The sequence below is a fragment of the Anthonomus grandis genome, chromosome 13 (genome assembly GCF_022605725.1).
Source record: "Anthonomus grandis grandis chromosome 13, icAntGran1.3, whole genome shotgun sequence".
Taxonomy (NCBI): Eukaryota; Metazoa; Arthropoda; class Insecta; order Coleoptera; family Curculionidae; genus Anthonomus; species Anthonomus grandis.
This window is the reverse complement of record NC_065558.1, coordinates 24635897-24650869: the sequence shown is the minus strand read 5'-3', so window position 1 is coordinate 24650869 and position 14973 is coordinate 24635897. Positions and strand designations below refer to the sequence as shown.

Sequence of the window (14973 nt, the reverse complement as noted above, 5' to 3'; positions counted from 1 at the left end):
TCTTATGGCATTAAATAAAATAAACCGATAAAACCAATATAAAAAGGTTAATTCTCAAAGGTAATCGAATAATCATTCATTTTCCATCTGACAAAATAAAATCGTGATTTAACTCCACCAAATCGCTCGATGATAAACTTCCCCCAAAGACATATTAACCCACAAAATATTTCGGGCTGATTATTACGTGAATCGTTGCCCTTTTCCGCATTCTTTTAACTTTTTTCCCTTGCGGGTCGGCAGACCCCATCAGCCTCGACCCGAAACTTTCATATTTTTATTTGTGTATCCGAACTCACGACTCCCGATGAATACTTTTGATATTATCTCCGAGGATATCTTTATTTCTCTTTAATGCATTAATGGATCTTCTTTTATTTTTAGTTTCGGGGTTGCCACGGAATCTTTATTTTCCCTTTCATGTAGTAAACATATAATATCAAATTTAATTGATTTTTTACTATAATGTTGTATAGGAAATAACATTGAGGTTTGCCTGAGAATCGATTTAATCTTAGAATTGTCTTTCATAATGAGAGACTTTTCGTTTTAAAAAACGTAAGCAAATAAATTTGTGGAAACCGAAAACAGGAATATTATTTCCTCTCCAGAAGAAAAGTTTGAAAAAAAACTAATTTACCAGTTTTCTTAAGCTTTTTTTTTTTAAGTTAAAATAATAGTAATCATTAATTATAGACTAAATATTTTTTTCAAGATATGTCAAAAATTCAACCTGAAAATTTTTATTTGCGGATATAAATCACAAAAACCATAACAATAGAAACAATCTATTACTATTATCCGGTTATTAATTAAGATGATTATTAAATGATCTCTAAATATTTTGAAGTAATGATGAAAATTACAGGCAAAAATTCAACAAATTGCCTTTCTAATTTAAAAAAGATATTTTTTTAAATGTCGCCGGCTCAAAAAACTAAAAATAAGAATAGTCAAAGACTAAGTAAAACATACCATAGTAGTGTAAACAAAAGTTAGATATACTAAGTATACCTTCGATAAAGAAAATCAATCAATCAAAAAAAAAGTCATTTTTCCAAAGCAATTTATCTACCACTCGATGTGTGTTTAACTAACAAGACTTCAGGTACAATAAATTATTCTCCTAAAGAGGTAAACATAGAGGATTACTTTTCTAAATTGCAATCATATTTTTTAATAAATATATAAAGATGTTAAAAATATTAACGAAATATAAATAAAGTGGTAAAATATTTTGATGAGCTTGCAAAATCATGTATATAAAATGATGCATGGCTTGTTGGCATCAACACAAAAACGCGAACCAAAATTATGTACTTGAATTATGACGCAAGTTTAAAGAAAAGAAATCAGTTTATAATAGTAAATGTACCAAATATAAAAAAAAATTGCACATAAAGTGTGCCAAATGAACAATTTGCAATAGATCCACTTTTATTTATCCCGAAGGTAAAGGAATTAACCAATATTTCTGCTAGTTATGTATATAAAACGTTCTAACCAACAAAGCTTACAATAAGGCTCTAGGTTTTGTGATACGCAATAGAATTTTTTTTTTGTTTAGACACAATACTAAAACTATATAACGTGCTTGTGCCACCACATGTAGAATAATAATACCAACTGCTGTCCAATATAAACTTTATCGAAAAAGTTAAAAAAAGATTTTTAAAATATCTATAATATACGAAAGAACAATGCATATCTCTCTTTACATGGTGTCCTACAGGACAAGGATTGAATGATTACTAAATTAACTGAAAGAAAAGAGACACAAGCTATAAAGTACATTTATCATAGAATAAATAACTCCAAATATAGAAATAACGGTCTGATAATTTCATCAACTTTAGGGTTCGGAAAATTAAACTTCGAACTTAAACTACTAGCTATGAATTATTAGTAATAAATAAAAAAGTTAAACTACCAGTAATAATTTTTTTTGGTTAATGCCAATAGCTTATCTCTAATAAATACTATGCTAATCATCTGTAACGCTTTTCCTAATGGTTCACATTGAGGCATATATTGAGGTATAAATTAGTATTTTGTGTGTAATATTTTTATCTTTGATTATTTTATTTTTATTTAGCTTTAAGTGTTTTAATTCTATATTCTTATTAGATTAAGTAAATTCCTAATTATTGTTCCTACCATTTTAAAAGTACTTACTAGTTTCTGGTGGTTGTAAAGCTAAATAAATGGATACATAAATAAATAGAAAATAAAGTCTAAAAAAATAAGTTTTTACTCTACAAAATTCAAATTATTCAAAAACCCAGAGAAAACTATTTTTAATTTTTTAAATGAGTGTGCCAGCCAATTTATGCTTTAAAGTACATTCTTAAGTAATAGTATACACTAAAGCATATAATCTTAGGTAAATGTAGTAAAAATGTAAACTATTTTCCTAAATGGACTGGTCAACAGATAAAAATGCAGATACTTAAAAAGTAAAAATCTACGCCTTCTTCGAGAAAGGTATATTCAAAAATGTTTACGACTAAAAGATCTAATTGCTCGGCAATGGGAATGTAGAGGTATTAGTGGAAAAACCCCTTTAAAATAAACATGAGAAATTAGGAGGAAAGTACAGGCTTTATTATTGTCGCCTTAGTACCAGTGTACATTTTGAGCATTTAATAAAATAATTTCTTTCAACTGAATTTCTAATAGGCATTAATAATTTTAAAAAATCCCGCCAATAATTTACTTAAAATTTTATCAAGTCTAATAACTTTTGCCACCGTTGAATAGCAGCCTACATTAATACCCTTAAACAGACTTGTAGCGTTTTTACTTTTGTGAGTTGCTTAATAAAATAATAGGCTTTAAATTCTCCATATTTAAGTATAAAATAAATAACAAAACTTTATTACTGACTGCCAGCATACACTACAACAAAGCTGAAACGGGTTTCTTTCGTAATTTATGGGTTTTGGAAATAGGGTCTTTTGGAAATATATCTCTCTTGTCTATCTTGTGACAAGAGAGGTAGCTCAAGATCAAGGTAACCGTTGACGCTAAGTCATATTCCCAGCCAGCGAACTATCGTGCTAACTTTTTTCACAATTTATAGTGACCCAACCTTGTTGCCCTCGTTTTTCCTAATATTTACCTTCTAATTGGGAACAAAGTCCTTTGGTAGTGTGTTATTTTGGTCATGTTTGACATCATTGTTAAATTGATTCATAAGTGGAGATTTCTTCTGAATTTGTAATCTAAAAGGTTTGATTATCGACTTTCTAGATTACAATTTCAGGACTCTGATGAGTGAAATACTTTCCTAAAAAACCAAAAGTCAGCAAAATTTTGAAGTAACACGTAGTTTTCTTTCATCGTTTTTTAAGGCGTTGTGTCTACTATGTGTATAATAACTAATGCTTAGACCTTCCTAATATCTTGAGGTAACGCCTTTTTATTGTGGATTTTCTGTAAAAATTATACTTAGGTTCCACGTGTTTCTTTTAAGATCCTTATGGATCTGTACGGTTATCTAGCGTTCCATGTGCTACAGGTGCTATATGTATATTGACTAAAGCTAGAAATGTCTAAATAAAACCTCGCTAATGTTTAAAGACATCGAAAGATGGTAAAAATATTTACCTGTACTAATAGAATAATGGGTATTGAACATTAAAAATTTAAAACGTATCATCTTACTACTACTATGCAATAACAGGAAAAGGAAGAGACGTTTAATCATGCAACTATGAAATACTACTTAAACGTATATTTGTAAAGCTTTGCCACAACAAGCCAACTCAAGATCCTCTAAAGTCAATACTCTTTTAAAATAATTCAATAAAAAGTCGTTCGTCGAAAAAGAGTTAAGACTAAAAAATACTATATATCGATCAAGTTGTACTGTTAAAGGTTAAGCCATAGATACATAGAGAAAAATTAGTATTAAGTACTCACTTCTTTAAATATTTAATCTTAATATAACAAGTTTTATAATATTATAACAAGGACAACTTCTTGCAACCATAAATTCTCAGCTGTATTAGCGCCTTTGATGCGATTAGCCACCAATATATAACTAAAATATTCATCCAGTATGAAGGGTTATCTGACTTAACTAATCTATGCCAGGGAATTTTAACTCTTATCTGAAAAATTGGTAAGAACAGATGCGATAATAAGTAAACGATTTGTTGCTTTTCTAGAATTTTCAAATTGCACCAACAACATTTCTTTCCGTAAACCAAATAAAAAATTTTGTCAACCTTGCCCAATTTTGGATTTCATTTAAAGCTGTGAAAATAAAAATTGTAAATTCCTATTTAGTTTAAATTCAGTACCTTTAAACCGTATCCAAAAAACTAAAACCCGCATCTATTTATATAACAGGTACACATATAATATGTTTCTGATAATATATAAAATTTTATCTTTGTAGAGCCGATTTATGTTTAAAATGTAAGTTTCTTCCATAATTCCATAAAAAACTTTTAAAAAAAATTCTGTTTCCGCCCGGGATCGAACCGGGGACCTTGTGCGTGTGAAGCACACGTGATAACCACTACACTACGAAAACTACTGATAAGATGTGTAAACAGTACTAACTGGAAATTAGAAAGTCCGTGAATAACAGTACTATGCTCCAAGTTTTGTTTAGTAAGTTTCCCGGCATTGATGACCTATTATCTCTGGGATAATCCGAACGTTTTGAATATAGTATAATATATATAGAGTACTTTCATTTCAAAACGAACCACCCTTAATAACATTCTAAAAAAAAAAACACGTCAGTCCAGATATACAGGTGGCCGTTTAATCTTATATTTGGCAAAGTTCTGTCAATCACCTCCTCACTTTCAGCTAATCTCACTTTGATATAGAGAAAAAATAAAAACTCTAAGTCTCCGTCTCAAAACGTATACCGGGTGGTGCGTCGCCAAGTGGAACATAGGAAATCCCATGTAAAGTTTAAGGGGGTCAATTATTGGCCTCCCTGTACATTTTACAGAAAAAATGTAAGATAACTTTTTAAAGAGACCAGTCTGGCAAACCATCGTGCAAAGTTTTAAAAATTTTTAACAAGCGAATCTTGAATTATTCAATTAAATGTAATTGAAAAATTACCAAATTTTCAGTTCAGGTAAAACCAAATACCAGTCACCAGCAAACAATTTGTTATAAGGCTTTGTCAAATCTGACTTACAGCCGAATACAAGAATTTTTTTTTCGTTTTATCAATCTCACAACCATACATTCAAAGTAAGACACGTTAACATTACTTTTTTATCTAAACTTTTATTCAATATAACGATGAAGTTAAACCAATAACAATTATTATTATCGATTATTAAAAAAATAATTTTATCATACTTAGAATTTATTTAAACCAATAGCAGTATCTGAAATATTTTAGTAGTTTTAATAAATTCGAGTCCAAAACATTGCAATAAATAATTGTAAATGTTTAACTCAGAAGATCGAAAATACATCTTTGAACTCGAACTTATTGATAATACGTTTAATAGTTGAAATGGACGGAATGGGCTTGGTGGGGAAATAAACTGAAAACATTTCAGATACTGCTCTAAAACTGTTTCCCGCATAATGCCACTTAATTATGGCTATTTTTCCGTCGATTGAATAATTCATACTTGTTTTCAAATATCGACTGACACTTTTCATCATGCCAGTGACAATATTCATTTTACTGGTGCCCGTTTGGTTTTGAACCGAAAATTTCCTAATTTTCCAATTACATTTAATTGAATAATTTAAGATTCGCTTATTAAAATTTTTTGAAACTTTGCAGAAGAATTTGCCAGATTAGTCTCTTCAAAAAGTTTTCTTACAACCCTTGAACCCTTAAAATTTACATGGGTTTTCCTATGTTCCGCTCGGCGACGCACCATCTAGTATGTAAAATGCTTTTATTTCAAAATGAACCACTCTTTAATCTCTCCAACCTCACTTTGATATGTTCAATGGAAACCCCCATCATGTGACACATCATTATAAGCAGCATTAAAATGTCAGTGCCAAAAAAATTAAATGGGTTGACGTACCAGCGAATAGTAAGCTAAAATTACTGATAATGAAATTTTATCGACGTCATACTTTCGTCTGTCAAACGGCTATCCTATAGTGTGATACATCATTTTAAAGGTCATACATTCTACCACCCAAGGGTGTTTAAAAAATATAAGTTTATAGACCTATATACAATAAAAGTGTAGAAAGGTGTTTAAAAAATAAAAAAATTAATCAGTTTACAGAATTTATTTTATTAAGTAATTAAAATGTTCTCCGTTATTCGCGAGACAAAAACTAAGTCTGTTTTGAAATTCCTCTTAAACATTGGCAGTGTTTGTCTGCTAATGCCTCTACATTCGCAAGTAATTCGATCCTTTAAATCAATAATATTTTTAGTTGAGGTTATATAAACTTTGCGTTTTAAATACCTCCAAAGGAAAAAACTAGTGGTGTTAAGTCTAGTGACCGTGCGGGCCATTCAATTGCATCACGCCTACCAATCCATATCCCTAGAAACTTTTCATTTAACCACTCTTAAACTGTCAAAGCATAGTGCGGGGGAGCTTCATCTTGTTGAAAATACAAATTATTTTCATTTATTATCCCAATACTATTTTCATTTACTTGGTTTTCCAAAGATGATTGACCTTATTTTTTTTGAGGATGATTTTTTGGACTATTTAAACTTAATAAACTATATATCGCCATAAATTTTTATTGGTAAATCGCTTTAGCTTGTATCAATTTTCTTGGCAAAGTAAGATGAAAAATTGTTTGCCATTTAAAATAATTTGTGACACTATGAGGTAACCATTTGACCACCACACATTTTTGCATACAATTCGCTCATACATCACCCGATTTTGTTATTTCCGGTTGGTTAGATAGGAGATTTTATGCCCTTTAAAATGATGTATCAGACTTAGGATAGCCATTTGAAATACAAAAGCTTGAGGTCAATAAAATATCCATTATGTCCAGATTTTTTTTATTACTCTTCGCTGATCCGTCAATCGAAATAATTTTTTTTGGCACTGTAAAATAGATATTTTAATGCTGCTTACAATGATGTGTCGCAGAACTGGAGTTCCCATTTAACATATCAAGTCAGGTTAGCTAGAGGTACTCACCTCAATCGATGAAACTTTGTCAAATATAAAATTAAGGGTGGTTCGTTTTAAAATAAAGGCACTGTATAATATAATAAATATATTTAAAAACACTTTTTCTTCAAAACCATGTTTCATCCATCAATATAAGGTAGGCTTTTTTAATAATCAGCTTCTACCTACCAGAACACAAGGGGTATGAGAATACTTCTTATGTTTGAGGCATAGATTTTGAGAAGTAGTTTTTATTCTTATGTAGGCAGGATTATTAAAACATAGTGAATAAAAGATTATTCTAGTCTAAGATTGGTATCGGTAAAAAGCTTATTTATAAACATTATAGTGTTTCGAGTAAAAATACTACTAAGGCGCGTGAGGGAGTTACATGGATAGTAGTAAATAGTAATTTAGCAAATAAAATCAAAATCCCTGTAGTAAACTCAGAAACTTTTATACAATCAACACGATTCATCGTAACTACATTGATCTTAATCAATATAATATAATTATCTCAGTCGATACATTTTGCTTATATGGTTATGGCCTTCAGCTCAGTTGAATTTTAGTAATTTTAAGGAGCTAATAATTTAATCTGCAGTTGATAAAATCTTTGATAATAATTTAAGTCACACAGCTGTATTGTTTGGTATTTTAAATGAATAGTGTGGAAACATATTAGTTGATTTTCGCAATTTTAAGAGCGATAATTTTTACTTAAATAAATAATTGTAGAAGGATGTTAGATAAATAGAATAATAGACGGAATTAGTCGATATTAACTGGTCAGCACTGTTTAAAGGGGATTCGGTGAACGAAATAGTTTTGATGACTTCTTATACAGGGTATCCCACTAAGATGGATACAGCCAATATCTTGGTTCTTTTTTGAGTGATCTTTTTCATTTTTGGTAGGAGGATGTAAGGCGCACATTTTGCCCAGGGTAAGAAATGCGATACCTCATAGACATAAGTTTTAATGGAGTTTGATATTTTTCGATTCAAGAGTAAACTACCTTTAGGACACTATTTATTTCAAATCTGTTAAATTATATTGAGATCCTCCTTACTCAAAATACTTAAATTCTAATTTTGATAATTATTCATACAGGGTGTGTTATTAAAATATAAACGCTGGATTAAAAAACTAAATTATGATTTGCCGTGAACTTATAAAGAGCATTTGTTTATTCAGTTAGATGGCTCTTCGGTCCATAAAGTTGCACCTGTAAGAAGATCACTCAATGAAAATTTTCAAGATTAATGGATTGGTCGCAATAGTCCTTTTGTAACATGACCCCTTAGGTAATTATGGTCGTTTGATCGAAGACGTTGACTTTTAGTTTTTTTGTCCAGTAGCATCGCAAGTACTTGTGTCTTATAACCATCACATCCTCCTACCAGAAATGAAACACTCAGCAAAGAATCAAGATATTGGCTTGTATCCATCTTAAGTGGGACACCCGTTATAAGAAGTTATAGAAACTATTTCGTTCACTGAATCCCCGTTAAACAGTACTAACCAGTTAATTTTTATTTAAAATACTAAACAAGACTGCTGTGTGATTGAAATTATTATCAGCTGCAGGTTAAATTACTAGATCCTTAAGATTACTAAAATCCAGCCCAGCTGAAGGCCAATTAAATTTTATTATCATTATCTTTGTTTTTCATGTAAACATCACAGCTATGGAGTATAAGAGTCTGATGATGATGAGTGAACTCATCGAAATGCATAACTCTTGACTAAAAGATAGGCATTTTCATTTGTGGACAAAAGTCTTCTTGCCCTTCCTAACCCGCTATATTAAAGCTACTCCACTTTAAGAATGGACTTCAACTTACAAAAAAACTAATCTATTGGCCAAGTATTCTTCCTTTGTAGATTCCTATTAAGAGGTGGGTGATGCTACGTTCGTTTCAGTTGTTGAACTCAGTCAGCACAATGCAATTTTTTTTTAAAGAAATTTATAATTTTCTAAAGTACTGCAAAAATAGTCTAAGTATAGGACCCAATGGGACATCTGGCAATTAATTATTTGATTAAAATGTAGTAGCTACTTATTTACCGAGTTATTGCTTGCAGATGAATAAATATGACGGTAATTTTTGTTATTGAAACTCTTTCAAGAGGATTTAAACTCTTCTTTTATATGGTGTATAGAGAATAAAATGACTTTCGATGTAAGCAAGTGTCATAAGATTTCACAAATTTACAAATAGACGATATTAATTGTGTATAAAACTATAAAAACACACCTCTTAATGCAAAATCTGAAATTTCTGATCTGAGCCTTATGATTGTTAAATTCTACAATCACATTTCATAGTTATATTAAATCTTCATAGATATAGAGGTAATAAATTAATCCAATGACATCTATATCTATGAAGGTCAGTAGTTTTGTTCATTAGCTACGTTTACAACGCGCGTACCAAATATTTAATATTTGGATTAAATGACGTCATGAGGACTATTTTTTAGGTGTAAATGACAGCGCACTAAAATTCGATGCGTTCCAAACAGGGTAGATTAAATTTACTTTTTTTCGGTGTTAACAACTAGGACCTATTTTGAAGTACCAAAATGACAAGTTTGACATTTTGATGGATCTTAGATTAGGAGGTTTTTGTTTTTGCACACAAAAATAAAGAAGAATAAGAAGAGAAGAACAGGCGCAAAAAAATTATTAGTTTATTTTTATTATTTTCAAACAATAACACTTTTAATCATTTGATCCATGGACCTAATACATCTGCGCGTTGTACACGTAGCTATTGATTCCCAACTAATTTTAAAATACCTAGTTTTGAATATTTAGTATTGTTATCTTTTACGACCCATCTTGGAGTGCTACGCTATCGTTTAATTCATATGGGTGTTATATCCAACAGATTGAGAGTGTACAGATTAAGTCTTTAAGAAAGTCTTTTTTGGTGTCATTATAGCAGGTTAGTAAGCAAACAGTTTAATCGACCTATGCTTTCCAAAGTACAAAATGATTTATTCGATTCTAAAATTGATACATTTGCAAAAGATTTAAAGTATATTTTGTAAAAAATAAAAAAAATAAATTATTTAGTTTTATTCTGATCTATATATTTGTATATAGATCAGATACTATATATTACAACTATTTATTTATATTTAAGTAATTCTTTAAAATGGTTTGTCGTAAATAAATAATATTATGAAATCGATACATAGAAAAGTAGATATAGGCTTCAGACAAAATATTAGACTTTCAGGTGGCGTAAAAACAGTGAGCCACTCATGCCGGGTGATGATGATGTGTGTATAATTTTATACTTTAAGTTTATTTTATAATTACATTAATAATATCTTTTAAGAAAAATTCTTTTATAAAACCTAAAAATTTTATATATTTAAGTATAAAATAAAAAAAAAAAGATCAAAAAAATTACCAGTAACCACTATAGTGTTGTATACATTGTTGTATACATATTATATGTTGTATACATATTTATTCTAAAATAATGAATTTAACATTTGGAATTCTTATAAATCCGTTGCTTTTTTCAGTCGCTACTTCTTTATGAGAAATGAAAGTTTAAACTTAAAATTATACATCACCGCTCCTGATTATTTTTTAGGAAATTTTAAATTTAATTTTCTGGCTAAACTGTAAGTCGTACAAGAAAAATTGGGATATTTAAGTTTTCTATAGTTTACCGTTTTCGAACAAAGCTATACCAGCGACAAGAAATAAAATTCGAGCACACCAAAGTTTAAAAAATTTAATGAAACAGAACATTAAACATTCTTAACATTGAAAAAAGCATTGCTTAAGTTTTTAATTAACTAGTTCTTTAATGGATCTATTAATTTTTAAGAAAAAACTATATTACTAGGCATATTCCTGTAACAACTTTATTACTATTATCTCTCGGTCTTCATTTAATCTTTTGTTAGGAATAATTAGATCTCAAATATTCCTTTGCTATTTATATATTTGGCCAGCTTCTCTTAGTTAAGTTAATAAAACTAATCCACTTTCAACTTTTCTTTTATGTTCGAATCAAAAGAAATATAGTCCGGATGTGAAGCACAATTTTTTTATTCGTTTACAAATATTCTCTTAAGCTATCAAAACATCCTGCTTGAGAAAAATTTATCTTTTCAATCAGAATTGATCACATTGACAAAAAAGTCACACAGCTCACGTAGAAAGGGCTTTCGCCAACACTTTGATGTCCTAAAGAAGTAGATCTGGGGGCCTCGACTATACGCATATAATACGAACTACGGAAGGGCCGAGGCTTGATTTGATCGAATATTCCAGTCAGTGTCTTTCTTTTAGTTTTTCGCCCAAAAGGGCTCGTTCTTGGACCCGCTCGTGTGTATGAGCCGTGCGTGTGACATCTAGCTATACACACACCCCCATTTTACAAGTTTTTAAGCTGTGACAGTCAGTGGCAGAACGTACAATTTTTAAGTCTAGTTCTGTTTCAAGATAAATAAGAAATATTTTTAAGTATTTCCTGATCGAATAATATACATACTATATCTTGATAAAAACGTTAAAATAAATTATGCTCCTCCAGCTTTGCTCATTACTAGCAAATGTTATTTTGTGGCAAGACTTATAATAGACTCATATAGACAAATGTTTTCTTACGTTAGTGCTTTTAAGAGCCCTTATTAGTTCTGTATTTATTTATGTAATAAAAAAACTAATTATGCAAATATTTAAAAAATAATATAAGATGTTTTATTAATTAAGACTAAGTTTTTTGGTCATATTTTCGGGAAAGTGACTCATATTTTTTCAATCGCCAGTACTTTTGTGATTGCTCCTTTCTATTGCTCTGCTATTTGATTTCAGTTCACTGACAAATACTTCATTTTTACATAAAAATATGAAGAGTGAAGTAACTAAGCTTTATCTTGGAGATCAACAAATATTATTTCTGACTTACTAAGGAGACCACTGAAAGCTTAATATACGTTGAATGATTTTTTTCAAAAATCTTTTTTGCGATTTATTTTTACAAGAAAACATTAACGTTAGCAATATTGCACAACTTACAAAATTTCCATTAACACTTCACTCCTAATAACTACTAAGGCAAAAGCTTCTAATCTTTCTATAATTAATAATTCATTCAATCATTCCAAAGTTTTCAATTTATTAACCAGTTTTTTGTGATAAAGTGAATATAGATATTTTAAGTTAATTTTGTAATGTAAGAATATCAACTAGAAGTTTCAATACGCTTCATAATGTTATATATGGTGCTCGTAATATTATCTTTAGTTCATTATTATCTAGCTTTCTTTGATATTTTGATTAATTATTTTTCCACGAACCTAGAAAATCTTTTCCCTTCGTGGTGCTTTTGAAGCGTATAAAATTCATAAGCTTTTTGGTAAAGAAAAAAATTCATAGGCATTGGCTTTTTTATAAAGTTTCTTAAATATATAGTTTCTTTGATAAAAATTCTATTATTTACAAAAAAATTCACATTAGACATATTTTTTAAGGTTTTAAACTATTTAAAAAAAATCTGCGTATCTGTCAGGACCAGGCTGGATTTTTTTTGTATTAAGTTTTCTTTTAAAGAGTATGATTATTCTTTGTATTGATATTATTGCAAATTCACTGCTCAACAAAATCTCATTAAGTATAAAAAAAGACTACCAAATAACTCCAGAATAAATGCATGCCACTTATATAGTTTGGTATTTGTTTCATTGCAAAATTTTCGGTTATCAGTAGTATCACCCAGTCTTTAGTCAATTGGGGAGTTTTGCCTATTATTGTCATCGACTGACGAACACTAAAAGTGTTACATCTAAAACGTAATATAAGTAAAATATTTGTAAAAATAATGTATATATTTACCTACATCTTATTATAATATTGAAATTATACATATTAATTTATTGAAATGAGTGGCATCTTGTTAAAGACTGGAAAGTTAATAAATGGTATTGCTTAATTCTTTTTTTAATATTTTTAATAAAGGACCCTAGAGAAGAGAATCTTATACATTTCACTTCGGTGCAAGCAAGTTCTTCTTTTTTTATAGTTTGCAGCATGTTTTATATTTGTGTTGCATATCTCTAACAATATTAAAAAATAACCATTAAGTACACCTGTTGTTCAGAGCAAGATAACTTGCAATTTATGCTTTTATCTTATATGCAACAATGCTCTTAACTTTTTCGAACCTTAATTTAACTTGCAGATGCAAGCTTTGGTGAGGTATCCTTTACCTGCATCGATGAGCCGACCAAAAATTGGCTCCTCGGCCTCATGGAGCAAAAAAAAATTAGACTTACTCAGGAGGGAACCCTGGGAAGGAGCTGAGCTCCTAATAACGGAGGTCAGTAAACTCCCTAAACGCCGCAAGGTGGTGGTTTGGGTACCGGGTCCCGTCGAGGATATACACAGGCTGCATGTACAAAATATCATAAGCACGAGCCTGTGGAAAGTACTTGCTACGTGTGAAAATCTGAATGACAAGGGTTATCTGGTAACCTTTCTCCTGGACAAAAGATCATGGGCTAAAGTGACGGAAGCAAAGCAATCGCTATACCTCAACTTTGATAGCATAAAGCTGAAGTTCTTGGATAAGCCTCAAGAGAACCCAGATAAGGAAAGACAATAACAAGGCAGCAACCGTGGCCTTCAGTAAGTAGATTGCCGATAATGATATTCTGTTAGCCTTAATTCAGAAATTGTATATTTAAGGCCAGATGAGAGAACTAGGAATACTTAAAGGGAAACTTATGTCACACCAACAAGACCCATTTCAAGAAGCTGCATCTTCATAAGAAAAGATATAAAGGCCACACCGCCGTTGGAGTTTTGCGAAAGGGACACGGCTGATGTGCAAATTAAGATAGCGGAGAAGATATAAAATAATAGTATCAGCATACTTCTTCTACGATTAATAAAAGGAGCCACCTTCCACCATAGTACGGAGGCTGGCAGGCTAAAGAAGATAGAAAAGAATTTAAATTGGATGTGATGCCTCTGCACACAACATTATTTGGTTATTACTGAAACAAACAAACGAGGTGAATTACTATTAAATTACTGTGCAGCCTTGAACCTACATATACTTCATTCGTCAACGTACTCCGCAGAGAAGTAATTGATCCAACCCTAGGCAAAAGACGCATTTGTAACCTTGTGATAAAGTGGCACGTATCTGACGAACCCAATTTGTCTAGCTAAGCAAATCATATCAGGCAAAAAACACCTTCTGGTGGAACCAGGAATTGAGTGAAATTAGGCAGATAATAAGAAAACTCTTCAACAGAGCAAAACTGGGGAATGGAATCAATATAGACAAAGCTTAATTAGATAAAATGATGTTGAAAAAGTTGGAGATAACAAAGATGTATGTTTACGTGGGGGCATCTTTTACCTCTTCTTCATTGTTTAACGTTAAAACGGAGGACACCGCACTTAAAAGTAAACAAGATATTGGAGTTGTTCGCGGTATTATGACCAAGGCCACCCATATCAGTTGGTCGGCAAAGATGACACTCTATAATTCATTTGTTCTGAGTGTCTTACTTAATCATGCTGCAATTTGGAGTTTGCGTTACATTGAGGTTTTGGAATGTGTACAGGCGAGTTTATTCAAAAAGTTGTTTTATCTGCCTGCTAATAAACCTGACAGCATTGTGCGCCAAGAAATTGGAGAAATATACCTTTCTTTATCTATTTTTAAATTAGCTATTAATTGGTTAATCAAACTTTTATCTATGGAACCCTCCAGATACCCACAAATCTGATATAAGAGACAGCTGGAACTTGAAAACCCTGACCCCTCGTATGATTGGATTCAGCAAGTAAAGAATTTATTGTTTTCAAAAATTGAATTTGGCATGC

At 30.6% G+C, this 14973-nt stretch overlaps 1 non-coding gene across 1 annotated transcript; it reads right to left on the bottom strand.

The window, feature by feature from the left end:
* Positions 1–4470: 4470 nt before the first annotated feature.
* Trnav-cac (transfer RNA valine (anticodon CAC)) lies at positions 4471–4543 on the bottom strand. The gene has a single exon. It is a non-coding gene; the product is annotated as a tRNA-Val (tRNA).
* Between the last annotated feature and the right edge of the window lie 10430 nt (positions 4544–14973).